General features: G+C 52.7%; 1 protein-coding gene across 3 annotated transcripts in view; it reads right to left on the bottom strand.

Moving 5' to 3' along the window:
* THRAP3 (thyroid hormone receptor associated protein 3) overlaps positions 1-27,423 on the bottom strand; it is a 422,162-nt gene that overhangs the window by 244,618 nt on the left and 150,121 nt on the right. The gene's annotated exons all lie outside the window — the stretch shown is intronic.

Raw genomic sequence — 27,423 nt, 5'->3', positions numbered from 1 at the left:
GGAAAACGGGGACCCCCATGCATTTCCGAAAAGAAGACACCCGTGGGAATCCTGAGGTCTGACTTGCGCAAATCGCCCCAGAATTTATGACCCACAATCCCCGACAAAGTCTGAAATTTATTGGACATTTTTTTTTTCACTTTGTCTGGGATTGTGGGTCAAATTCTGGGGCGATTTGCGCAAGTCAGACCTCTGGATTCCCACGGGTGTCTTTTTAAAAATGCATAGGGTACTCAGTTTTCCTTTGTGGCTTCGACACCCTAGGGCCAAATCTGTATGTTGTCCACATGAGCAAAATCTGCTCTACTAAAAGGCTTGGGGTTACCAGTGGGTTAGCCTTTTCCCCCTTTTCCCTTTGCGCCCAGGTATGTGCACCCACACATTTGAGGGACCGTTTTCATCGGGACACCTGTGGGAACATAGGATGGTAGGACATGTGTTGGCGGCGTGTTTCGGTGGGTGGCCAGAGTGAAATGTCTGAAAATTTGCATCCGATTTTAGAGACATTTCCCTCTGCATACCCACTGAAACACACCGCCAACAGATGTCCTACCTTCCCGCGTTCCCACAGGTGTCCCGACGAAAACTGTCCCTCACATGTGTGTATGCACCTAACTCGGCGCAAAGGGTAAAAGCTAACCCACTGGTAACCACAAGCCTTTTGGCAAAGCAGATTTTGCTCATGTGGACAACATACAGATTTGGGCCTAGGGTGTCGAAGCCATGCATTTCCGAAAAGACTACACCCATGGGCGTCCCTTTTCACTAAACATCCATGGTGGTTTAGTGACCCCCACACCCACCCCCACCCAAAACAAGTTATAATTTTTTGTTTTGCCTCTTTCCCAGCGGCAGATTGTGCTAGCAATCTGACCCCAGGGAGGGTCACATGAGATGTCCCCCATCCATTTGGGGTGGGGGAGAGGGCCACCCCCTTTCCACTAAAAAAATCCATGGTGGTTCAGCAGCCCCCCCCCCCCCACACCTACCCAAAACAAGTTATAATTTGTTTTATTTTTGTTTTGGCCCTTTCTTAGGGGCAGATAGGCACCTGTGTGGCCATCTGCCCCCGGGGAGCAAAATGTACTGCCCCAGGCCTGGGGGGTGGCTCCGCCAATATTTACAGTGGCCTCCCTCCCACCCCAAATGGATGGGGCATCTCATGTACCCCTTCCTAAGGGCAGAAATCTGCCCCCAGGGAAGGCTACATAAGGTGCCCCATCCACTTAGGATGGGGTGAGAGGGCCACCCCCTTTCAAACGCAAACAATCCTGGTGGTCTAGCGCCCCCCCCCCCCCACTCCCAGCCAAAACAAAGTATATTTTTGTTTTACCCTTCCCTAGGGGCAGATGGCACGTGTGTGACCATCTGCCCTCGGGGGTGGCAAACCATACTGACCCAGGCTTGGGGGGCAGGGTGGCTCTGCCAATATTTGCAGTGGCCTCACTCCCACCCCAAATGGATGGGGCATCTCATGACCCCTTCCTAGGGGCAGAAATCTGCCCCCAGGGAAGGCTACATAAGGTGCCCCCATCCACTTAGGGTGGGGGGAGTGGGACACGCCCCTTGCAAAAATCCCTGGTGGCTAGTGGTCCCACCCGCACCAACCCCACCCAAAATTAGGTTTTAAAAAAAATGTATCTTTTTTGTTTGCCCCCCTTCCCTGGGGCAGATCACCTATCTGCCCCCAGGGTATTGCGCCCATGCTTTGGGGGCCAGGGGGAGACGGCAGCTTGCATAGTAAGCAGCTCCTCCCCCCACTTTAAAAACAGATGCCTGCACGACACCAAGCACACATGACATTACATCCCCCCACTTAAAATGGTGAGGGATTTACCCCCCCCCCCCCCCCACAACCCCCTTGGGCCGGGGCCTTAGCCGGCAGGAACAGAAAACTCCTTTGATGAACTTCTTGACCAGACGGTGACCATACCGACCGTCCCGGAGCTCTGGTGTAGCGGGAGATAGCCACCAGATTAACCTTGATGGAAGCTTTGGCCAGCGACAGCAAATACGGCAGCACGTGCAGAGCCGTAATTCGTAGAGGGTCTATCTTCTGTGCACAGCACCAGACGGCGAACCTCTTCAACTTATGTCCGTAGCATTCCAGTGTAGACCAAGCCCTGGCCAGCACCTCCTTGCAGTCCGCCGGGCTATCGTATCCCCCCCAAACTCTAGCGCTGCAGGAGCCAGGCCTGCAAGTTAAGCAATCCTAGATCGTGGTGCAGAATCACTCCTCTGGCAAGAAGATCTGCTGCCGCCGGCAGCTTGACTGGAGGGGATGCCGACATGTCCAGAAGGTCTGGGTACCATATCAGTCTCGGCCATGCCGATGCAACGAGGATTATCCTGCACCTGGACCGTCTCAGTTGACCGATGAGTCGCAGTATCAACGACAATGGCAGGAACGCATAGAGGAACAGGCCGTCCCAGAGGGAGAATGCATCCCCATGCTTCCCGACTGGGGAACCTGCTGGCGAACCTCCGACACTTGGTGTCGGAGGCCGTTGCAAATAGGTCGATCTGGGGAGTGCCGCAGTCAAAACAGTAGGTCCACCTGATACTGCCGAAGCTCCCACTCGTGGCAAGAGTGCAGCTCCCAGCTGAGTCGGCAATGGTGTTCTTCACTCCTACCAGATGAAAGGCTACTAGGAACATCCTCTAGGAGATGTCCCAGTGCCAATTTCATGTTCTGCATACACCTCTCAAACTCTAAACCAAACAACCATAAGCCTAAAATGCAGCAATCCGCACGAACTTGCAACAACAAAACAAACCACACAGACTTGAACAGCACACGACGACTGACCGTAAAACACCCCAAGCCCAGCCAACGGACCCACCGGGCTGAGGCTGCCAACAGCACATCACAGCTCTTTTGCACTTTTCCAGCTTATTCCCCACTAACCCACCCCCTCCTCATCCCCCTTTTTTTCTCAGAGCGCCAGGGGACCACTCCGGTGGCGATAGTGTGCAGTACAAATATCCTTTAACATGAACAGATACTGAACGTCCTTGGAAAGGGCTGGGGATCCGGTGTCCCCCTGCTTCCGGATGTAGACCATCGTGGTGGTGTTGTGGTGGTGCAGGTCTTCACTGACCTTGCCCTTTAGGGATGGAAGGAATGATTTGAGGGCCCAAAACACTGCCCATAGTTCCAGGACGTTGATGTGCAGTGACTTCTCCTCTGGTAGCCAAAGGGCTCTTGTGTGGGGATTTCTGGTGTGGGCGCCCCATCCCTCCAGAGAGGCGTCAGACGTCACCGTCTCCCGATGTCCTGGGGTGTGGAAGTCTGTGCCCGCCGCGAGATGCGAACGCACCACCGAATCACTCAATGGAATGTCTCATTGAGGGCGATCTTCTCCTCTAAGCTTCCAGATACTTGGATCCAACAGGCGTCGAGAACTCTCGCAGTGGCCGCATCCGCAGCCTGCACAGCTGAACAAGGTAGATGCACGACGACATGCCGAGCAAGGACTTGATGGACCTCACCCTGGCAATTTCCATGGTCAACAGACTTTGCCCACGGTGGCCTTTATCCTGTCCGCCAAGGGCGAGGCCAGGCGACACTTGAGCCTGGACCCCAGAAACTGAGCATCCTGCGATGGCACCAAGCAGGACTTTGCATAGTATATCGAGAGCCCCAGGTCCGTGAGCAGGCAGACAGTCCTTGCTGTGTGCTTGACGGCGAGTTCCCTTGACTTTGCTCGGATGAGCCAGACGTCCAGGTAGGGGTAGACATGGACCCCCTGCAGGCGCAGCCACTGGCGCAAAGCATTTGGTGAAGACCCTTGGCACCAACTTCGAAGGGAAGGGCCTTGAATTTATAGTGCTGCCCCTGGACCAAAAAGTGATGGGGATGTGAAAATAAGCATCCTCCAGGTCCACCGACGAGATGACCCATGTCCAGCTTCTTTCCCTCGCTGTCGGTGGGGAAGTGCAAGTCAATGCCGCCTACCCTGCAGATTACTTCCAGGCTGCCGCCGAGTCTGGGGAAATATTTAATGAAAAAAAATAGGGGAGCCCCCAGCGTGTTCAGTGTGTGTTTGGGGCAAAAATACAAGGTAAACGAAGAGAATAATAACTCACACTGTAAATAGACACCAAAGTTAAGGTCTACATTCTACTAAATTTACCAAACCAATGTACGTTCTGCTCTTAAGGAGTTCAGAAAATAGGAAAATGCTGAGGACAAACAACTGGCGCGAGACTGATCATAAGTTTTAATGAATCAAGCAGGAAATTGGTTAAAATATCCGAAATACAACATACATGAAAGAAAATAATTCTAAATACAATAAAAGATTTTTTGTACGTAATTTCTTTGAATACATACACAGTGAATTAACCAAAGTTGTCAAAGTAAGTAGTTAAAACATACTAAGATTTTGTTCAAAACATGGAGAAAAAAAAATCCACATTCAGCATATAAATTGCAAGATTGGATTTAGTATTTCAGCATATAAATCGCAATTCAAAGGTTCCTATCCTTTGTGTGTATACATGATCAAGATATGATCACTTTGTGAAACTGCCTACGTGCCAGTATTGAAACTGTGGGTAACTAGTAATGCATACACACACTTTTTGCAATTTTTCGGTATGCATTGTTCTAGAGGCACGTTTCGGCTACTGCCATCTTTCTTGGCATTTGATTGAAGAGCCTTCCTCAGGGCATATTGGATCTAAATAGAATCCAAGAAGACAAAAGAATGGGAGGGGTAAGGCATGTTTATGAGATCAGAAAGTGCAAAAAATACAATCAACCCAGTTAATCAACAGCATTTCCTATTTTAGTAAAAACATGGTTGGAGAGTGACAGTACTGCTGGCTTAAGTAAAGGTGGAAGGACTGCACTAAACTCAACATGCAAGTGGCACAGGGATGTGCGGCCTTGACAGCCTTTACGGTTTGTAGATGGGAGAACTAAAGCTCCCTGGAGCAGCGAAAGAAGAGTCTCCGAACATGGAGCCCGAACCACTTGTAGATCCAAAATTGAATACACTGTTTGCAGAAGAAAAGTTAGACTTAAAATCAATTTAATAAGTAAAGAAATGGGTTAAGAGAAAATCATGTCATGCGAGAAAAGTTTAAATGGTGACCGAGCTAAGCACTTGGGACAAGTAGTAAAGAAAACGGGTGGCAGGTGGAACCATACCGTAGTGAAAATCACCAATTAATATGTAAAGAACAGTGGATTGAAAACCGGCAAGACCGGGTGTTATGCGGAAAAAAGTATTATGGTGTTCGAGCCAGAAACTCGGGACATGAAACTAGTGAACGTGACAATTACCACCATACCACACCTAGCCAAAAGGGTTGGCGTTGGCATAGTCGGAAAACCAGAGTTACATACCAAGGTATGGATTTCTCAAAAAAATGAGTAATCCCCATCGCTGTCGACCTAGGCGCTCCTTAGGTACGGAGTTCGCTGGGTAGAAAGTCCCGAATGAGGTCAAAATCCATGAAGGGCGAAGAAAACCCACCTTAGATGACTCGTTCGACGCTGATGACGAAGTGTCTGTGAAAACAGAGCAGACGTAAGGAGGCGAAGGAGCAGATAAGATATGTGCTGAGAGCAACGTGATCAGAGTGAAACCACTTACTTGGGTTCCACTGGATGCGAGTGGAATGAGGCTCACATAGCACCGAAGGGAGAATGAACCGAACCTGCAGAGAGCTGTGTTCAGATGCGTCTGGTAGTCAGGACAACCCTTGATGCTGAAGCCCCATGATGCCATGCGGTAGGAATCTACCATTCACGGGATCAAGTGGTGTAAGGGCTCTAATAGTTAGCCGCAAGGATACAAGAAAAAGCGTGGGAAAACCAGTTTCAACAGCAATAAGCATTTGCCAACAACCCTGCACTTGATAAACAAATTATCGGAAAAGGAAGTAACCCGAAATGTATTTTCGTAAGCCGAAGTGCTTTACAAGGAGGAATGCCGGACGCTGAGGGCATGTGGTACATTCCTGGGTCCTGCAGACGTGTCTAGCGGTGACGGCAACCCAGGTTGCTGTAATGACCGCAATGTCAGACAGCGATGGAAAAAACCGGTGTTAAGTAAGGTGCATGTAGAGGATTGCAGCAAGTAGGGCAGATGGGGCCATGGGAGAAAGACTAAGCAGAAAAAGGACCTTCGAGTTGAGTGAGCCCGGAACAGGGGTAGGCACTCAAAGGGATGTACCAATGGGACTAAGGGGAATCTAAGGGGAATGAAATTATGGAGATTCCCTTTGACACTGACCTTCGAGATGAAGGAAGATGCCAACAAATCGAGGGGCATGAGGAATGCTGGGGGAGTGAGATTTACAGTGACAGATCCATTCTTCATTGATGCCATGTTGAAAAGAATCTATTCTGTAAATCCATTGTGCTTCTTTTTGCAGTAGACTCATAGTGAGGTTGGTGGAGGATGTAATGGTGTCCACTACCCCCCATAAAATGTCGTCCGCTGTGTGTTTGGCTTCCATGTAATGTTTCACCAGTGGAGCACTTGCATGTTTGCACCTTATTCTAGAACGGTGCTCACAAATTCGAATATGAATGGGTCTCAGTTTGCCCAACATATCTTAGGCCACATGGGCATTCAATGATGTAGATGGCATTTTTAGTTTAGTTTTACAGTTTGTCAGGCTTTTGAGGATCCACTGTCATTTATCTTAAAGTCTTATTTTTTTTCCCAGGGGGAATGTCCCACCGTTGATCTTAAGTTCCACAAACCCAATCTAGGTGCAGGGTTAGAGAATTTGGAATGCACCAATTGATCTAAGGTTTTCGCTCCATTTGTATGCAAATTGTGGTGTGGATTCATTGGATAAGCTCAATTTTGTCAAGGCCCAATGTTTAGTTACAGATTTACGAATCAACGATGTGTGAGCAGCATGTGTTATCACACAGGTTATTCTTGGTTTCTCATTATTGGTAACCGAGTCCGGGGAAGGCGGAGATCTGAGACACTTCAGTGCAGAGTCTGGCACCCTGTATTTCTTCTCGTACCGGTCTCTTTGCTGGGGCCGAGGACAGGAGGGACAGTCCTTCATGCCAAATGTCGTCCAACAGCGGGATCGAGCGCACAGTCTTCCTCTTGGCGCTGATTAAGGAATCCCTCCTTTTCCTCAGGGTTCAGTTGAAATGGCTCCAAGGCCCTAGAGATCATGGCATGGAACACCGATCTTGTCAGGGGGAGAAGCCCTGGGTACCAGCGACAGGTCTGTTCTGTCACAGTCGTCTGTACCAGTCGTTGCAGTCTCCGTCCCGTCCCTCGGTGGTGGGGATGAGGTGAAGGACGGTAGGGTTGAGGCAGATGGACTCTTCTCAGGTGGCGGGTCCCCTGATGGTCCAGGTGCCATGGGATCGCCAGTCGGAGGCACTGGCATCCTTGTCTTCATCTGAGCACAGGGTGTGCAGAGCTTGTAGGATGTCTGCCGACATGTCCGGCAGTGTTTGTGATGGGAGCTTTGGCAGTGGTGTGGTGTCCTTCGGTTACACACCGCCCTGCCGCCCCTCGTCCGCCTCATCGGGGTCCATCCCGTAGGACCTGGTCTCGACGAACTTGTCAAGCACTGTCTTCAGGCCAGAAAGCTCCTCTTCAGAAGAGACATCTGAGTCCAGCTGGACTACTGTGCTTCCCCCCCCCCCCACCACCACCACCACCACCACCACCACCACCACCACCCCCACCTCCTCTTCTCGGCCAGGGGCGACAGCCTCGGGGAGATGATCGACATAGTCTTCATGGGAGTTCTCAACAGGCAGGAAAGACTATTCCCTCCGGACAGGTAGGGAGACTTGTCTTTGGGTCGTCTCCACTGGGACCTCCATCTGCGGCCTTCGCAGGGACGCCACCACTCCCTCAATAGAAGTCACCTGATGAACATGGGCCTTCACAACCTTGGGCGCGTCTGAGGCCTTCACCATGGGGGAGGGTCAATGCCCTGCTCCCCCTTGGCTTTCTCCGTGGAGTCCATCGGGTCGTCTCCAGAAGCTTACCCGGGTGGTCTGTCTCTTTGCTGAGCCGGAGCGTTGGCTCATGGTCGACGGCGATGCTTCACCCAGATTGGCTGCTATGGAGCCCATACCAAAGGCGCACCTGGTGCCTGCGGACTTGCAGTGCTTTGCCTTATGTTGGACCCCCCCCTCGCGCCCTCAAAGGTCTTAGAAGCCCGCTCAGATTTCCTCTTGGGAAAAGCATGCTGCCGGGACTCACCCACCGCCGGGGTCTTCGTCTGCAGCCACTCGGCGAGCCGCTCGAGACGGTCCTTCATGGTATGTGGCACCATGTCCTCGCAGAATGCACAGGCCTCTTCCACGTGCAATGTAGGCAATAAAGGCAGAGGGAGGGCCCCAACGCCCAGAAAGGAATAAGTTACGTAACTGTACTCCAGCATGGGTCTGGCATGGATGCACATGAATATTCCCAGTCAGGCTGGGAATCCTCGGTAAAGAGAAAAAAAAATCAGTTTTGTGTCTGATCCCTTAGTATTAACCAATCACTGGTCTCTGGGTCATACTGCCCCCATCCAACGACTGCCCTCTCCCCAAGCCCCTCCCCTGACAGCCATCCTCAGATTTGGTAGAACGTAAAGTGGCAGTATGACCAAGTGAAGAGCCGCAGAGGTGTAGGAGGGAGGGTTCGCATGTGAATCCATGCCAGACCCATGCTGGAGAACAGTTACAGGTAAGAAACTTGTTCCTTCTCCAGCATGGGGTCTGGCATGGATTCACATGCTCATGAATAAAGAATACATAGCAGTAACACGCACAACCACAGCAGGTGGCAAGGCTCAACATTAAGAAACTCTTACCTCCTCACCAGGACCACCTTCAGGCCAACAGGTTGCGCAGCACTGCTTCCCCGACCCTGGAATCCTGGTCGACGCAGTAGAATCTTGTGAAGGTGTGCGTCGACCTCCACGTAGCAGCCCTGCAGATATCCAGCAGGGGCACACCAGATAGGAACGCCGTAGTAGCAGCAATCACTCTAGTTGAATAGGCTCTATGACGGCCGGGCAATGGTCGGTTTGCCAACCGGTGAGTGCATGATGCAGCCGGAGAGCCATCTGGAAATAGAAGCCTTCGAGGGGGCCTTCCCTTGGTTCACAAAAAGCTGTGATGTCTTCCGAAAGCTCTTCGTGAGGTCCACGTAGATCTTCAGCGCTCTAGCTACATCCAGCGAGTGCAAAGTCCTCTTGGCCGGCAAAGAAGGCGACGGGAAGAAAACTAACACCAAGGGCTCTTTGAGATGGAATCCGACGACACCTTGGGCATGAAGCAGGGGTGCGTCCTCAGCACCACCCTCGTATTGTGAAAAGTCAAGTATGGAGGTTTAAAGGAGAGGGCCTGGATCTCTCCCACTTGTCGTGCGGCGGTGATGGCCACAAGAAACGCTGTTTTCCAAAACAGGAACTTGGTGCTGATGCAGAGGCTCAAATGGCGGCCCCATGAGCCTGGTCAGCACCACATTGAGCTCCCACGGCGGGAATGACTGAACAGTCCCTTCATAAACTCTTTCACCAGGCGATGGGACCAGAGGGAAGATCGCCCCAGGGTCCTGGAGTAGCAGGAGATCGCTGCTATATGGAGGCGTGCGCCAGAACCCACCTTGGCCAGCGACAGTAGGTACGGCAGCACCTGAGGGGCTGTAATCCACAAAGGGTTATCTTCTGTGCACAGCACCAGACAGAACCTCTTCCATTTGGGTCCATAACATTTGAGTCGAGGGCACCCTGGCCTTTGCAAGTACCTCCTTGCAGTCTGCCAGGATATCGTACCCTCCAAACTCCAGCGCTGCAGCAGTCAGGCCTGCAAGTTCAGCGACGCTGGGCCGTGGTGGAGAATGGCACCTCTGTCTCCGATTTTGAGATCCGCGTCCGTCGGCAGTTTGACGGTGGGGGGGGGGCTGCGGGGGACGCTGACATGTCCAGAATATCCGGGAACCAGATCTGCCTCGACCACGCCGGTGCAACAAGGATCATCCTGCACCGGGACCGATTGAGTTGGTTGATGAGTTGCAGCAGCAACGGAAACTGAGGGAAAACATACAGGAACAGGCCGTCCAAGGGGAACGAGAAGGCATCACCCATGCTCCCCGGCTGGGGAAACATGCTGGCGAACCTCTGGCACTTGGTGTTCGCCACCGTCGCGAACAGGTCGATCTTGGGATTGCCCCATCGTCAGACTAGGAGCTCCACTTGATCCTGCCGCAGCTTCCACTCGTGGCACGAGCGCAGCTCCCTGCTGAGTGCGTCGGAGTTTTTTAATCCTGCCAGGTGGAAGGGTACCAGAAACATCCCTTGGCCGACGGCCCAATGCCACAGATCCTAGGCCTCCTTGGATAGGGCTGGGGACCTGGTGCCTCCCTGCTTCCGGATGTAAAACACAGTCGTGGTGTTGTCGGAGAAGATACTCACTACCTTGCCCTTGAGGGACAGAAGGAACGACCTGAGGGCCAAGAACACGGCTCGGAGCTCCAGGACGTTTATGTGAAGTGACTTCTCAGGCCCCCAAAGGCCTCTTGCGTTGAGAAATCCGGAATGAGGCCCCCATCCCTCCAGGGAGGCGTCCGTCGTCAGCGTCTGATGGGCCGGGGTCTGGAAGTCCATACCCACCGTCAGATGCGCGGGTGGCCCACCACCAGATCGCTTGCCGAAAGGTTTCGTTGAGTGAGATCTGGTCTTCGAAGCTGCCCCTCGCTTGCATCCAACGGGCGTCGAGGAATTCCTGCAGCGGTCGCATCCGTAGTCTGCAAAGGCGCACAAGGTAAATGCAGGAGGACATCATACTGAGCAGGGACTTGACGGACCTCACCTTGGCCACGTCCATGGTCGAAAGCCTTTGCACCTTGCCTAGGATGGCCTTCGTCCTCTCCGACGGAGAAGCTAGTCTCGCCACTGTGTCAAGCTTGGCTCCCAGTAACAGGGTGACTTGCGACGGTACTAGGTGTGATTTCTTGAAGTGGATTGAAAATCCTAGATCCGTGAGCAGTTTGACGGTCTTCCTTGTGTGTTCGATGGCGAGCTCCCTTGACTCTGCCCGGATGAGCCAGTCGTCCAGGTAAGGGTAGACATGGAACCCCTGTAGGCGCAGCCACTGGTGCCAGGCACTTAAACACCCTGGGCGCCGATTTCAGTCCGAAGGGAAGGGCCTTGAACTGGTAGTGCCGTCCTTGGACTACGAATTGCAGAAATTTCCAATGTTTTTTCAAGATAGGGACGTGAAAGTAGGCGTCCTGCAAGTCCAGCGACGATAGGAAGTCGCCCTCCTCCAGTTGTCCCAGGACGTACTGGAGGGTAACCATCCGGAACTTCTGGGACCTGATGTACTTGTTTAGATGGGTCGTCAACCGCCAGTCTTTTTCCTTACGAGGATGTACTGAGAGTACACTCGAGCCCCGGAGTCTCTTTGGGACGAGATAGATTGCGCCTTTTAGCATCGCTCGTACCTCCAGTAGAAGTTGCGGGACGCGATTTGCCTTTCTGGCCACAGGAGGAATGCGGGGACACTTTCTTAGGAATTCCAGTGTGTGCCCGCAGGCCAGAGCGCATCCAGCACCCAACAGTTGGTGGAGATGGACTCCCACACGCCGACAAAGTTTGCCAGCAAGCCACCCACCCGGGTGCTCAGGTGGGGCCCGACACCGCGGCCGGTTCAGTCCTGCTTGGCGGCGGCCTTGCCGCCCTGGCCTCCTTGGTGATGACAAGATCCTCCTTGCATGCCGCGTCCTCTGTAGGCCTGATGCGTCGAGGAGCGAGCCGCCTGGCGGTACGTCGAGCAGTTGCCGCCAAATCCTGTGAGGCACCTTGCTTGCCTCCTGAACCCCCGAAAGGGCAGCCGCCGTTGCTGGAGAACGCCCAAGGCACGAGCCATCTGTATCGGCCTTCATGGCTTGCAGCGACTCATTTACTGCCTTGCCATAACAGGTTGTTCCCGTCGCAGGGCATGTCCAGGACCCCGGTCTGCACGTCTTGACGGAAATCGGTGTTGCCTTGAGCCAACCGCGCCGGCGAAGGCAAACGCTGTTGCCCATCTGGCGGAAGCCGGTGTCTGCAATGTCCAACGCCACCTCTCCCTCCTGTAGAATCTCTAGGGCCTCAGCCCTCTTGTCCGGGAGGAAATCCAGCAAGGGAGCCATCTTAAACCATAGCTCCCCGTCATAGCAGACCACAACGGCTTTTGGGCGTCCCGTTTTTTTTCCCTTCGCCGCCGGGGGAGATGTCGAAGATGACACCGCCGCCTTCTTGGCTGCCGCAGAGACAACCGAATCTGGGGTAGGCTGTGCCCTAAGACACATGGAGGCGGAATCCGGAACCCGGTGCTACTTCTCGTACCCGTCTGTTGGCATGGGTTGTGGACAGATTCTTCAGGAGCAACAGCCCCTCGTCCCAGATGTCGTCGAGCAACGGGACTGAGAGGACCGTCTTCCTTCTGGCCTCCCGTCGTTGGTAGAGGAACCCTTTCTTCTCTTCCACGGGGCAGAGCTGGAAGAGCACGGATGTCCTGGCGTTCATGGCATGGAACGAGCCAATCTCGTTGGGCGGGGAGGCGGTGATGGAAGGTCCATCCCGTCCTCAACACCGTCGTCATCCGTCCCCGTCATGGCTGTCTCTGTTCCCGTATCATCCCTCGGCTCCGGATACGGGGAAGAAGGCTGTGCAGGCTGAGAAGGCTGGCAAGGAGGGGGTGGATGAATTCTTCTCCGCTTACTTGGAGGGCTCCCCGACGGTCCAGGCTCCGCTGGGTCGACAGATGGTGGTAAGGGCAACCTTGTCCTTATCTCTGTACACAAGGACTCTTCTCTCCCATCCATAACCCCCCCCACCCCGAGTGGTCTTGAGGCCCAGGCACTCGTTGCGACAGGCACGTCGGTTGGGGAGTGGAAAGAATCCGCCTCCACGTGTTTGTCACCACCGCCATCGCTTTCCTCGTCCGCCTCTTCGGGATCCTTCCCGTGGGACTTGAACTCCTTTCTGGTCAGTTCCTCTTCAGCTGCTGTGTCCGTGATGGCCCCTCTTTTCCCATCTGGGGTTTTGTCTTATCGATGGGCTGAAAGGAAGATCCCCCTCCACGGTGGCAGGTAAATTGTAGCTCTTTCCACCCCTCCCCATCCCCCCCTCCCCCGAGGTCGCCTCCACAGGCTTTGCCAGGGCCGCCAAGACTCCCTCGATGGAGACCTTAGCCGGGTGAATCAAGGCCTTCACGACCTTGGAGGTGCTTGAGGCCTTCACCTTGGTGAGGGTCACCGCCTTGCTCCCCCTCGGCTGTCGTCGGGATTGACCGGGGCTTCTCTAGAAGCTTACCCGGGTTCTCAGACTTCCTCTTTCCTGAGCCAGAGTGTTGGCTCGTGGTTGATGGCGTCGGTGAACTAGCGCCCTGCCTGGCAGCCGAGGAGGCCGAACGCTTGGCGCTCCCGGGGCCCGCAGACTCGTTGCTCAGCCTTTTGTTGGGCCCCCGTGGCCAGAGCGCCCTCAAAGGACTTAGACCGCGCAGACTTTCTCACCCGCTGCTGGGCTCTTCCCCCTCCAGCCAGTTGGTGAGGCGGGCACGACGATCCCTCCTCATCCGCTCGAACATGTTCTTGCAAAACGCACAGTCCTTCTCCAGGTGCGTTTTATCTTCATGAAGGCAGTAGAGACATTCTGTAGTCCACATCCAGGGCAGCTCCTGAAGAGCTTGGTTCCGGGCGTCGCGTTTACTTTTTCCTGGGCCATGTCCACGCGGGTAGGCCCCAAAGATCTTCCAGAAGCCTCCGAGAAGAGATGGTCGACGAAAAATCGCCCTTGAGGGTCGTAGAGAAAATCTGAAACGGGTCCCTGTTAATAGGAAGTAGAAACAGTGGAGCTTGAGGCTCGATTGACCGAAAAATTAAATAAAATCTTTGAAAATTCGCAAAACGCAGTAAAAGCTCACGAGCTATAGCACGAGGACTCCCAACACTTGAGCTTGCAGTAAAAATCTGAAGATGGCTCCCAGAGGGGGCTTAGGAGGAGGGCAGTCATTGGCTGGGGGCAGTATGACCCCAGAGACCAATGATTGGTTGTTAGGAGAAAGACAGTTTAGAAACTGAAACTGATTTCTTCTTTACCAAGGATTCCCAGCCCAACGACGGGGAATATTCATGAGCATGTGAATCCATGCACCAATGGAGTGCCAGCACTACGGCTGGCCTGGTCCATAAGGCTTGATGCCGGAAGGCATTTCAGCCTTGGACCACGCCAGCCGTAGTACGATTCCAGTTACCTCGCAACTGCTGCAGATTACCTGCCTTCCAGCACGTCTCCAGTAAGTGGTCTGTGTGTCGGGTCTGTGTTGTGTATGTTGAGATGCGGGGGTGTCGGGTGTGCATGAATGTTTGTTTTGTAGTGCAAGTGTGGTGTATGTTGAGATTCAGGGTCTGTATGTATGTATGCATGCCTGCTAGTTTGTATGCTGGTTTGGGGTGGGGGTTCTGGTCTGTATGGGTGCTTGAGTGTTTGTGTGCTGGGTTGGGGGTGAGGGGGCCATGGGGCATAGTGTTTGATTGGGGGTGAGGGGGGTCATGGGGCATTGTGTTTGGTTGGGGGTTGGAGCCATGGGGCATAGTGTTTGGTTGGGGGTGGTGAGGGGGCCATGGGGCATAGTGTTTGGTTGGGGGTGAGGGGGGGTCATGGGGCATTGTGTTTGGTTGGGGGTTGGAGCATGGGGCATAGTGTTTGGTTGGGGGTGGCGAGGGGGCCATGGGGCATAGTGTTTGGTTGGGGGTGGTGAGGGGGCCATGGGGCATAGTGTTTGGTTGGGGGTGAGGGGGGTCATGGGGCATTGTGTTTGGTTGGGGGTTGGAGCCATGGGGCATAGTGTTTGGTTGGGGGTGGTGAGGGGGCCATTGGGTGGTGAGGGAGCCATGGGGCATAGTGTTTGGTTGGGGGTGGTGAGGGGGCCATGGGGCATAGTGTTTGTTTGGGGGTGGGAGCCATGGGCATAGTGTTGCACTCCAAGAGTGAACCCAATAATAAAGCAAAAACAGGCAGTTAGGAGATGTACATCCTTTGCTTTTTGAGGAAACCCGACTCAACGAAGGCCATACTCCTCTTGGGCAACCCAAACAGCACACTATAGCAGTCCAAAATAACGGAATGTCCAATCAAGGGTCAATAAAATATATATAAACAGACGATATACAATAACTAAATAGAAATAAATTATAACAATGGAAAATGTGTAGTACAAAATGCAAGTGAAATACTAATAAAAATAGTTACCCCTCAAAAACATTTTTTTCCATGTGTTTAATACAAATTGAGGGTTGAAAAAGCCGCCTGCCACGCCCCGCCCACATTTACTTTTCGGCCCACTATAGCCCTCATGTAAGGTACTTTCGGCCCTCTGTCAAAATCAGTTGTGCACCGCTAGACTAGAAGAATCCTTGCACCTACGATTCCTGGATCCAACAGCGGGAATACCTACCTTGAACGACCCCCAGTCAACCTGTCTAGTCTCTTGCGGAAAATCAGTCGGGGGTTGGACGGGGGGTGGGGGATGGATGGGCGTCGTTTGGTTGAGGGACGTTGGTGGGGCAAGGGACTAGGGGCTGACTAATTGTTGCAACCCATTCTCAGAATAAACAGAATAAATTTGATTATTCCATTCCATCGCTTTTTCATTGTCTGATCTATAAGCAGGTATCTGAAAGATAAAATAGTACATACCCGTTACTTGTGGAATCTCTTCTGAACATTTTCACCACCACAAGCTCTCTTCCTACATCTGTCCCCTCCTCCAAGAAGCAGCTTTTATGACATTTGGGCATAAGACCCATACATCATAGGGACTGGACTTCGAAAGTGAAGGCATTCTTGTAAAATAGTTGCATCACTAGCCTTTTATTGTTCAAGTTATTGTACAACTTTCTAAAAACCTAAGGCAACCATACATACATTTGATAACTGATCCAACTCCTGCTCGATTCATTTTCTTAGTGTAGTTTTGGGCCTATAATAAAAGTATTTTTGTACTTACCCGTCTAAATTGAATTAGTGTACTTCACTGTGTGGACTTCTAGTGGAGCCCCCTCAGACCCCTTACCTGACCCCACTCAGAGATCCACTGTTCACCAACATAAACCATGGGAAGTGTTCATTACAGCTCTGATAAATTGGATCGTTTGTAAGGGAAGACATGAATTCTATAATTTTAGACTGGCTGGAGACAACATGAAGATCCTCAGGGCGAAGGTGAGACCGAACAGCAGCACTTATTACCAGGTTACTCACCGTAGTGACCACCTTACTCCTAGTCCCTAGTCCCCTTTCCTCCACACTTATGGGACACCTCTCCGTCCTGTGGGACGGGACCAGAGCACTTTGTAAAAAGCATCCACTTTTTTTCAAAAATGTGTCCCCCTTTCCTGCACGGGGCCTGGCACGTGGCCGTAACCCCGCCCACCTTGGCTCCGCATCGCCCATTAGGCCTTTTCTATCGCAGGGTCTAAGACCCATTAGCAATAACAGAGGAACCTTATTAGAGGGGACGTCGGGCGGGCGTATGGAGGAAAGGGGACTAGGAGTAAGGTGGTCACTACAGTGACTAACCTGGTAATATTCCTACGTCCCGTCCCCTTTCCTCCATACTTATGGGAGATTCCCAAGCACTCTTACAGGAACTATGGGTGGATGGAAATACCCCTTACTGAAACAGGTTCTTCAGCACAGCCTGGCCGAACTGAGTGTCAGCCCTAGAGCTCATATCGAGGCAGTAATGCTTACAGGAAGCAGATGGGGAGGCCCAGGTAGCCGCTCTAGCGATGGACTCCCAGGAACATACTTCTGAAAAGCAACCGCAGCTGCCTTGCCTCGCACCTGATGCGCATGAATACCCTTAGCTGGTTTCAGCTTTTGGACAGTGAAAGATTCCGCGATACAGGCAGCAATCCATCTGGAAATGGATGCCTTGAAAACCGGCCTGCCCTGGGGTTTACCGAAGGTCACAAACAGTTGGGAAGAGCTCCGAAAGCTCGGCAGTCCTGTCCAGGTAGATCTTGAGAGCTCGGACATCCAGGCAGTGTAGAACCCTTTCCGCCTACGAGGCAGGGTTCGGAAAAAAGACCGGAAGGGAAATCGACTGATTCAGATGGAATTAAGTCACTACCTTCGGTAGGAAAGCTGGGCTCATCCGAAGGACTACCTTGTCCTTGTGAAAAACCAAGAAAGGATGCTGCACCGACAATGCCTGGAGCTCACTCGCTCTCCTCGCTGACGTAACGGCGACCAGAAAGGACACTTTCCAGGACACGTACTTGAGGTCAACCGTAGTCATTGGCTCGAAAGGTTTATGGCACAGCGCCGCCAGGACTCAGTTTAAGTCAAACCAGCAAAATGTCTCTTCACCACCGGGTTAGTTAACGAATAAGAACACCGGTCTGTAGAGAAGTAGGCAGAAATTGCAGGACAAGACATGAACCCCTGACTCTGCTAGGGAGGAGACAAAGGACAGCACCGTGTCAATCGTCACCACACTCGGGTCCAATTCTTTCTTCAAACACCAATGACAGAACCTGAGCCATTTACTCTTGTATTGGGATCTGGTTGAGTGTTTCTTGGATGCCTGGATAATGCGCATGTTATCCGCAGACAAACCCAAAGGCTTTAGCGCCGTGAACTCAGACACCATGCCGCCAAGTTGAGTGATTGTGGGGAGGGGTGCCACATCTGCGGTTCGCCTTGGTGAAGATCGGGAGTTACTGGTAACCTGATGGTGGACACACCGACAAGTGTTGAAGTTCTGAGAACCAAAACCTGGCCGGCCACCACGGAGCTATCAGTAGAAGAGAACAGTTGACAAAACTTTTCAACTTCCAAATTGCTCGAACCAGAGGAAGAGGCGGGAAGGCATAAGCTCTCATGTTGTGCCATGGGATCGCGAGTGCGTCCCCCAGAGAGGAGGCTCCCAGCCCCCCTCTGGAGGCGTACTGAGGAATCTTCTTGTTCATCGCCGTGGTGAAGAGATCCACCTCCGGTGTGCCCCAACGCGAGAAAATCCATGATAGGATCTCCGCCTTCAACTCCCACTCGTAGCTGACCACTGTCCGCCGGCTGAGGGCATCCGCGGTGACATTCAGCCAGCCCGGGATGTGCACTGCAAGCAGCCAGACCCCATGAAGCACGGCCCACTCCCAAATCTGAATGGCCAGATCCACGAGAGGGGGAGACTTCGTCCCCCCCTGCTTGTTTATGTAGTACATTGACACCACATTGTCCGTTCTTGTGACAATGAGGGGTCTGAACGCCTTGAGCGCCAGAAAAATCACCAGAAGCTCCAGTTGATTTATGTGCAGAAGCTTGTCCTGAGGTGACCAGAGGTCCGAGACCTGAAGATCTAACGTCGCACCCCACCCGAAAAGGGAGGAGTCTGTCGTGATAGTCACCATGGGGCTTGGGTACTGGAACCCGACGCCCACCGACAGGTTGCTGAGAGAAGACCACCAGTCCAGGTCCACTCATGGAATCCGGAATCATTATCCGTTTGGAATCCGGGTCCACAGCCCGACGCCAGGAACTCCGAAGAGCCATCTGGGTCCGCCTCATGAGACAAGCAAGAGGAAGAGCCAGCACACACGAGGCCATTAGGTCCAGAAGCCTCTGGAACCACCAGGCCGACATGCTCTCCGACTGCGTAAACATCCGACACGTCGCCAACAGATCCACCATTCTGTCCCTGGTCAGATACACACGGCAGTCTATCGTGTTCCAACGAAAACCCAGGAAAGTCATGTCCTGTGAGACCGTCCTGGAGGATTTCCGCCAGTTCACCGACAGCCCAAGATGGAACAGGAGCTGAAGGAGAAACTGGAGGTTGCCAGCCACTGCCAACAGGCAAGGGCTGCATAGAAGCAAGTCCAAATAGGGATACACATGGATACCCTGGAGACGAAGATGGGCCGCGATCACCGGCATCTTCGTGAAGACACGCGGCGCCGAACTGAGGCCAAAAGGAAGCACCCGAAACTGGAAGTGCTCCTCTCCCAGAGAGAAATGGAGATATCGCCTGTGAGGGTTCCAAATCAGGATATGCATGTACGCATCCTGAAGGTCCACCACGCTGAGCCAATCGCCCGCCTGCAAAGAGGAGCGAATTTGGCCGGGCGTGATCATCTTGAATTTCTCTTGGGGTAGGGAAAGATTGAGGTGGGAAAGGTCTAGGATGGTGCGCAGGCCAGCCTGGTTGGGTTTGGGCACCGTAAACAGCCGGGAGTAGAAGCCCTCCCCTCGCTCCCCAAGGTGAACGGGTTCCACAGCTCTGAGGAGCAGAAGTTTCTGAACCTCGGCCTTGAGGGAGGGTGAGCCCGACAGCTGAAAAGGAGGGTTGAGGGGTGGGGTGGGGAAGCCGGCTCGAGCGACTGACGAGACCCATCTGTCTTCTGTGATGGTCTGCCACGCCTCCCACCGGGGTCTCGTGCGAGCGCGGAAAACCCTCATTTGGCAGGTTTATGGGTGGCGGTGCCACCTGAACCTGATGAGGAGTGGGAGAAATATCGCGTACGCTGTTGTCTACGGCGCTTATTCCCCGCAGAAGTATCCACTCTGCGATTTTTGCGGTCGAGGAAGCCCCTAAAACCAGAGGAAGGTCGACCTTGCGACAACGGCCTTTGAGTCTTGAAGGGAGGTTTAACCAGAACAGACAAAGATTTAGCCGTCTGAGTGCTGTCTTTGGTTTTGGTGAGCTCTACGTCAGTAGAAGAGTGAAAAAGCTCCTTACTATCAAATGGAAGGTCCAGGACCTTGTCTTGCACCTCCTTCGAGAACTTAGTGGCATGCAGCCATGCTTGCCGCGAGGTATCAACCCCTAACATCAGACCCCGAGCCGAGGTGTCTATGTGATGAGCCGCAGAACTCCAGGCGATCCTGGGCCAAGACCCTGGCATCGGAAAGGCCTCCTCTGAAATCCTCCAGCTTCTCGACCGGGATATGCTCCTCAAACACAGACCTCTCCACATCCGCATGTTTGCTGCCGCCAAATCAATTCTGCATTGGTCTGCCTGAGCTGCAAGGCCGAATTGGTAAAGATTTTCCTCCCTAGGGAGTCCAGGTGCTTGTCCTTCCCCAAGACCTGAGTTGCCATCGTGGAGGAGGAAGCTGCAGGTCTGGATTGCAACGTGGCCGCAGCCACCACTGTAGAGGAGGGAGGCGGGCAAGACAAGGCCACTTCTTCCGAGGAATGTAGCCTGTACCTCGTGTCAATCTTTTTATTGACAAAAAGTCCCGAGTGTGGCTCTTCCCAAACTCTTCGGACCTCGGCCAGAACGTCCTTCTGCAAGAACAGGCCGGTACGCTCCAAAGGAGAAAAGGTGAACGCCCCAGAAAGCACGCCCCTTTGCGGAGCAGGTGCCTCGGGCACCGGAACATCGAAGCAGCTCATCATGTCTAGTACCCGGTCATGGAAAGCTCTGGTAGAACGGGGCAGGTCCTAGTTGTCCTGATCGCCTTGAGGGTCAACTGACAGGTCCGGCTCCTGCTAAGCCAGGCACTGCCTTGTCCACTGGGGACAATGGTGGCACAGGCGGAAGCGCAGGGGGAGGCACCACGGGCAAGGGAGGCGCCGGCGGAACCACTGACATAAGCGGCATAAGCGCTTGAAACGTACCAAAACAGGCGTCCTCAGGAGATTGTTTCGGAACCTGATGAGGCCTCTCGTGAGGTGTACAAATCCCGGGACGCAATGGGGATGGGTGCCACACAGGCCCCTCCGCCGACGGATCCACATAAAGCGAGCCGCCCCCGCGGGCAACGAAACATTGTGCGGAAGAGGCATGCGGGCGTTCCCATCAAAAACTGGCCGGTAAGGATGCGCACAAGGGACCTTAGGGGTTCACCCGAAGGACCGAACCCTACACCAGGGGCCGATGGCGTAGTTGTAGGGGTAGTAACTAAAATGTCCACCGTGGTCGTGGCGGGAACGGGCGCCATTTTGTCCTCATCTAAGGGGAACTGCGGCACGTGAGGAAGTGAGGCAGGTGTCCCAGTCGATGGATCAGGGGTCTTAATTTTAGCCTTAACGTAAGGAACCTCGGCAGAGCCGGTACTATGAGGCCTGGAATGTTTCTGCGACATACCAACCGCCAACTGAGCCTTCGAAGGAAGAGCCTTTGCCCCCTCAACTGATCTGGTGTCACCACAAGAGCGGAAACGGTGCACTGTCACCGACAGGGCCTTGCCCGGCCCCTCAGAACTGTTGGTAGCCTTAGCCTCTGTACGAGGGACCTCGGACCTAGGCCCGGTAGAAGCCTTATCGGCACGGGCCTCGAACATGCGTTTGGTAACCTCAAGCCCAGCCAAGACCTCGGGGCGTACCCCGGTTTTGTTTGAGGGAAGCTAAAAGAACAGCCTCAGAGCAAGCTCCGGTACCCCACGACTCAGTAGAACTGGGTCTACACAGCCCCCACAGGCTGGCCTCGGAGTGTACTCCGGTGAACACAGGCCCCTTACGGAGACCCTCGGAGAAAACTCCAGTAGAATTATTAGGCCCGACAGGCACCTCAGGGCGAACCCCGGTAACAGAGCGATCGACGCCCCTCCCGGCTCGAGAGAAACCCAGGAAGGTATCCCCCAGCCGGGGTGGTCTGAAAATCAAAGACCTTAGCGGGCGTTTTTTCTTCTCGTCGATGAATGCCTGAAAATGCGAAGGAGGAATCCGACCAAACACTTCCTCCCACCGCTCCAACTGACGTTGAAGAGCCCAGACCGAAAGGGAGTCACAGTAAAAACAGGAGTCCCAACAGTGTTCCGGACCCAAACACTCTAAACAAAGAGGATGGGGATCCGCCCTCGCGAAGCGACAGTGACACGAACAGTCTGGAAAATCTAGTTTAAAAGACAGACTAATAAACGAACGCTAGCGAGAGCCAGAGGGGAAAAACGGAAGAAAAACCTGAGGATGCAAGTGCGTCCGGCCCCGATCATGTGGAGAAAAGGACTGATGGGCGATGCGGAGCCAAGGTGGGCAGGGTTACGGCTGCGTGCCGGGCCCCACACAGGAAAGAGGGACACTTTTTTAAAATAATGTGGATGCTTATTACAAAGTGCTCCGGTCCCGTCCCACAGGACGGAGAGATGTCCCATAAGTATGGAGGAAGGGGGACGGGACGTAGGAGTAAAATAGGTAGCTTATGCTGCCAATAGTGAGGTACTTCCTGTGCCTGGGATCCAACTGCACATGAAAGTAAGCATCCTTAAGATCCAATATCACCAACCCTGAAGCGTGTGCCAGATGGATCTGCAGAAGTGATGCCCTCTTAAATTGGTCTTTTCTGAGGAACTTGTTGAAGCAACTCGGGTCAAAGGTGGGCACCAGATTCATCTCCGCTAGAGGCACCGACTTACTGTGTCTTTTCTCCAGCAGGGAAGTTCTCCTGCTGGAGCAGCAGGACTGGAGTCTCAGGGTGGGATATGGACAGGTGGGGGGAATGTCTGAGAGACTAGACCCTTGCCCCTTGTGAGGCTACCCGGCTTACCAACACACCCTTAGTAATGTTGTGCCATCCTACGGAATGCCATGTCAGACTACCTACTATAGTGGCATGCAAGTGTTATTCAGAGAGGTGCCGCTGCCTGAACCAGCAGAGACTGCAGCGTGTCTTTTCCTCCCCTACTGATCAGGTCGGGCAAATGGTCATTGGGTTGCTGAAGACAGACTTCTTCCTTTTTGGCTAAAAGAGCCATAGTAGCAAAAAATCCTAGTTTTCCATTACCAAGGACCCCGCTGTGTGGTTATTTGGCAAACTGCAGCTCCCAGTGATCTCGCCACTGCTTTAGAAGCCTGCAAGGCTCCTCTGTTTGAGCTAAAATGAACAAGATGTTCTGAGCAACGCAAAATCACCTTGGCATGAGCAGGTGTCCATTGCTCTGCCTAAGCAACCTGACGTACTAGGACCCGATTTCAGGGCCTGGCACAACACCCTACATCTGCAATAAGGTTATAGAACTTTACCCTTCTCTGCCCTTTTACACAGGCATCAACCTAGTAGTTATGTCCAGTGGAAAGTAAGGGTAGGCTGCCAATTCAGCACCAGAAGTGACTGCCTTGACTACCAGCCTCTAGGCTCTGAGGACTTTCGTGGAAGTCCGAATACGAGGACTGCCTGTACTACTGTTTAAGGTCACTGCTCACGGATGTCAGCGAGCAGGGCATTTTCCTAGACCACGGAACGTATCAGTAACGTTGGAACTCTCCTCGGAAGGGCCTAAAGGAGTTCGTTTGAATGGGGTTTTCACATTTTTTGGATTTATCCTGGGAGCATGCGGTCCCCTAACTCCCGCCGCCACACCTCAGTCCCCTTTGACACCTGCTGTATTGTACTGTTCAACTTCGCTGTTTAAGTGGGGGGATGGACGGTGGGACGCATGGAGGAAAGGGGATTGACTAGGAGTATGTTAGTCATTCCGGTGAGACAATTACCGCCCTGGGGAGGAGAGCATGATACTCTAGGGAAACAGATTACGGAGCACAGCCTGGACAAACGCTGCATCAGCCCTGGCACCGGTATCCAGACAGTGCTTGCAGAAGGCTGGAGTGGCCCATGTTGCCACCCTGCTGAATCTCGCCAACTCCATGTGCTCATGTAAGCCCCAGTAGTAGCGCTGTCTTCAGCATGACTAATTGGATGTCCACTGTGGCCATGGGCGCGAATGGTTTGTGTGCGAGGGCGCTCAGAACATTGAGAGCCCAGACTGGGAGCGGGCGCCTGATAGGAGGATATAGCCTGGTTAACACCGCTAGATGACTCTTCCCTACTGGATTGGCCGTGAAAGGTAAACCTGTTTCAGTTCCTATATGCGCTATTTCCCGCCAAGCATGTTCTGCTGGTGTCAACTTGGATCCAAGAACGAGCTAAATATGCCAAGACAGACACCTGGTCCAGCGTGCAGAATAGCAAATCCACTGTGTTTTCCCTGGACCAAAAGCAGAACTTGGTTGATTGCTCTTGTACTGCTTTCGAGTAGCCTGGCTCCCTGGATGATTGCTAGGTAGACAGCCAGAGATTGAGTCACCTGCTCAGGGACCAGGCCCTTCCTGAGTGGTAGAAGTACTTCTGGCTGGACTGACAGCTACCAAGGTCTAAGAACCGAGGCCTGGCCGGCCACTGCAACGCTATGAGGATGAGACGTGGCCTCCGAGACGGTTTGATCTTGCAAACCACCTTGTGGAAGAGTGGGGTAGAAGAAAATGCATATGCCCACATCCCATTACAGGGAATCTGGAGCGCGAGTCAGTAGTTTCCCCTGCCACGTCTACCCCCCTCCCAGTCCCCGTCCGTGCCCCCCCTGTTCCCCGTTCCCCCCCCCCCTCCAACAGGACATGAACTACTGCCAAGTCTGGTCGCTCTCCGTCGCATGTATGTGACCGGGTAACCCCCACATGCTGAGAATCTCTTGAATGACCCCCAGCAGATGCACTGCTGAGATCCAGATGTCCTGCGCAATCGTCCACTCCCAGATGCTGAGGGCCAGCCTGCATAGGAGCAACAACCTGGTCCCCCCTCCCCCCTACCCCCTCCCCCCCACCCCCTTGCTGGTTTAGGTAGTACATGCAGGTAGAGTTGTCCGTCCAAATGCAAACTGCACTGCTCCCAATGGGAGGAATGCCTACAGTGCAAGACAAATGGCATTTCCAGCCAGTTGAGGTCAATTTGTTGGTCAGTCTTGGACCACAGACTGCACTGAATGTGTACACAGGGTAGCGCCACACTTTCAGTGAGGAGTCCATAGTCAGTGATTCCGAAGGAGGCCGTCTGAATGGTCTGCCCACCATGAGGTCCTGCTCTAGGATCACTGGTTTAGTGAGGCTCCTTGATGGTCCAAGGAAGCTGAAAAATGCAGCTGCATCCTCCATATTGGGGCCTGGTGTAAGGGATAGCCAGGAATAATGGTGCCATTACTCCCAGCAGGTGTTGGTACCATCAGGCCGTAGTTACTGTTCTGAGGAAGTGAGCAACGGAAGAGTTGATCGCTGTCACCTTCTCCTGATGGGGAACACCTGCTTCTGTGTATCCCACAACAGCCCCAGAAATAGTTTGTGTAGGGTAAAGCTGCGACTTCTGGTAGCTGATTGAGAACCCCAGTTTGTAGAGTTTCATCAGGAGTCTGCCCGCCGAGTACCGGACCTGCTCTGGGGACTCCCCTTGGACCAACCAGTCATTGAGGTACGATATAACATGAAGTCCCGCTCACCTGGGCAGGGCCGCCACAGCATTGTCTTGTGAATACCCTTGGTGCTAAATTCTGGCCGAACGGCAGTACCTTGTATTGAAAATGCAAGCACATGACCCAGAACCGGAGGAAGGACCGATGAGACTGCACTAAAGGGACATGTAAGGAACAAGTTACTTACCTGTAACTGTTGTTCTCCAGCATGGGTCTGGCATGGATTCACATGCTCATGAATATTCCCCGTCGTCAGGCTGGGAATCCTCGGTAAAGAAAAAACCAGTATCAGTTTCGTTTCTGATCTGTCTTTCGTAGCAATAACCAATCACTGGTCTCTGCGTCATACTGACCACAGCCAATGACTGCCCTCTACCTAAGCCCCGCCTCTGGCAGCCATCTTCAGATTTGGAAGCACGTGAAGTGGCAGTATGACCAAGTGAAGAGCCGCAGAGGGGTAGGCGGGAGGGTTCGCATGTGAATCCATGCCAGACCCATGCTGGAGAAGAACTAGTTACTCTTACCTTGTAACGTTCTTTCGATGGGATGTTCCTCCGACGTATTCCTTATCTTAGATATTTGTATCTCCAGCTTGCTGGCCTCGGAAAATTTTTTTTTCGCCAGAGGGCGCTGCGCGTCGATGATCGCCGAGTCGATGACCCTCGACGGCCTCCGTGCCGACGTCGACGTCATCCTGCCTATAAAGGCCGCGCGCAGCGTTCGTTGCTCAGTTCCGTTTTGTAGTCCCCAGTAATGTTTTTGGATTAGACTAATCACCTTGAAGGAGCATAGGCTGCAAACCCACAGGAAGTCATACTGCGGGGATGGATGGGAGGGTCGATAAGGAATACGTCGGAGGAACATCCCATCGAAAGAACGTTACAAGGTAAGAGTAACTAGTTCTTCGAAGGGATTGTGTCCTCCGACGTATTCCTTATCTTAGATAGACTCCCATAGCAGTGGTATTGTGACTGGAGGCGGGAGTAATAAAAGTTATGTTACCCTTCAAGAATGGACAGAGTGTAACACAGCCTTGCCGAATCTAGTTTCTTGACTAGAGGAGGAATCCAGGCTATAGAATTTGGTAAATGTATGTGCGGACGACCATGTGGCAGCCGCACATATATCTCGAATTGGCACCCCTCTTTGAAGGGCTGAGGATGTTGCGATACCCCTGGTAGAATGAGCCCTTAGATTTTGAGGAGGCTCCTTTCCTGCCAATTTGTAGCACTCCAGAATGGCTAAAATAATCCATCTGGAGATGGTTTGTTTTGTTATTGGAAGGCCCAACTTATGTCCTGCATAACCTACAAAGAGTTGGTCTGCTTGTCTGATCTTAGCCAATCTGCTGATATAAAAGCTCAAGGCTCGCTTAGGGTCCAGCCTGTGCAGTCTCTCTTCCTCCTTCCCCGGATGAGGAGGAGGGTAGAAAGAAGGTAATGTAATCTTCTGAGTGATGTGAAACTCCGAGACTACCTTCGGGAGGAAGTTAGGCTTCACCTGAAGAACAACTTTGTCCTTGTAAAAGATTGTATGTGGAGGTTTACACGATAAGGCTTGCAACTCGCTAACCCTTCTAGCAGATGTCAATGCTATTAGCAAAACAGTTTTGAGGGTGAGAAGCTTCAATGAACAAGAGTGTAGTGGTTCAAAAGGGGCACCCTTTAGGAAGTTTAAAATTAGGTTTAAATCCCATACGGGAACTTGAAAAGGTTTCGGGGGATAAACATTAGTTAATCCTTTTAGGTATTGTATTACTAATGGAATTTTGAAGTATGAAGGCTCCTCTGCAGTGCGCTTAAAGATTGATAGCGCTGCGAGATAGCCCTTAATTGTGCCAATCTGTAGGCCTGAATTAGCCAGGTAAAGTAAGAATGACAACACCATAGGTGTACCACAAGAAAAGGGTTCAATATTCTTTTCTCTGCACCAGCTGCAAAATTTGTTCCAACGGCAGCGGTATAGAGTTTTAGTTGCCGGCCTTCTGGCCGAAAGCAACACCTCCATAACATCATCCGGAAGGTCCCAATCCTTGTACCTCAACCTTTCAGACACCAAGCGTGAAGGTTGAGGGTCTTGATGGCTGGATGGAGAACCTGACCTTCCTTCTGCGAGAGAAGATCCTCTCTGTATGGCAGTCGAATTGGAGGGCAGATGGACATGTCTAGAAGGTCCGGGTACCACGTTCTCCTGGCCCAATCCGGGGCAATTAGGATCATGGTCTTCCGAAACCTTCTCAACCTCCTGATCATT

Source organism: Ambystoma mexicanum, chromosome 11, assembly GCF_040938575.1.
Source record: "Ambystoma mexicanum isolate Mex_15411 chromosome 11, UKY_AmexF1_1, whole genome shotgun sequence".
In the NCBI taxonomy this organism is placed as follows: domain Eukaryota; kingdom Metazoa; phylum Chordata; class Amphibia; order Caudata; family Ambystomatidae; genus Ambystoma; species Ambystoma mexicanum.
The sequence above is the reverse complement of the archived record's forward strand: the minus strand, read 5'-3'. Positions and strand labels throughout refer to the sequence as shown.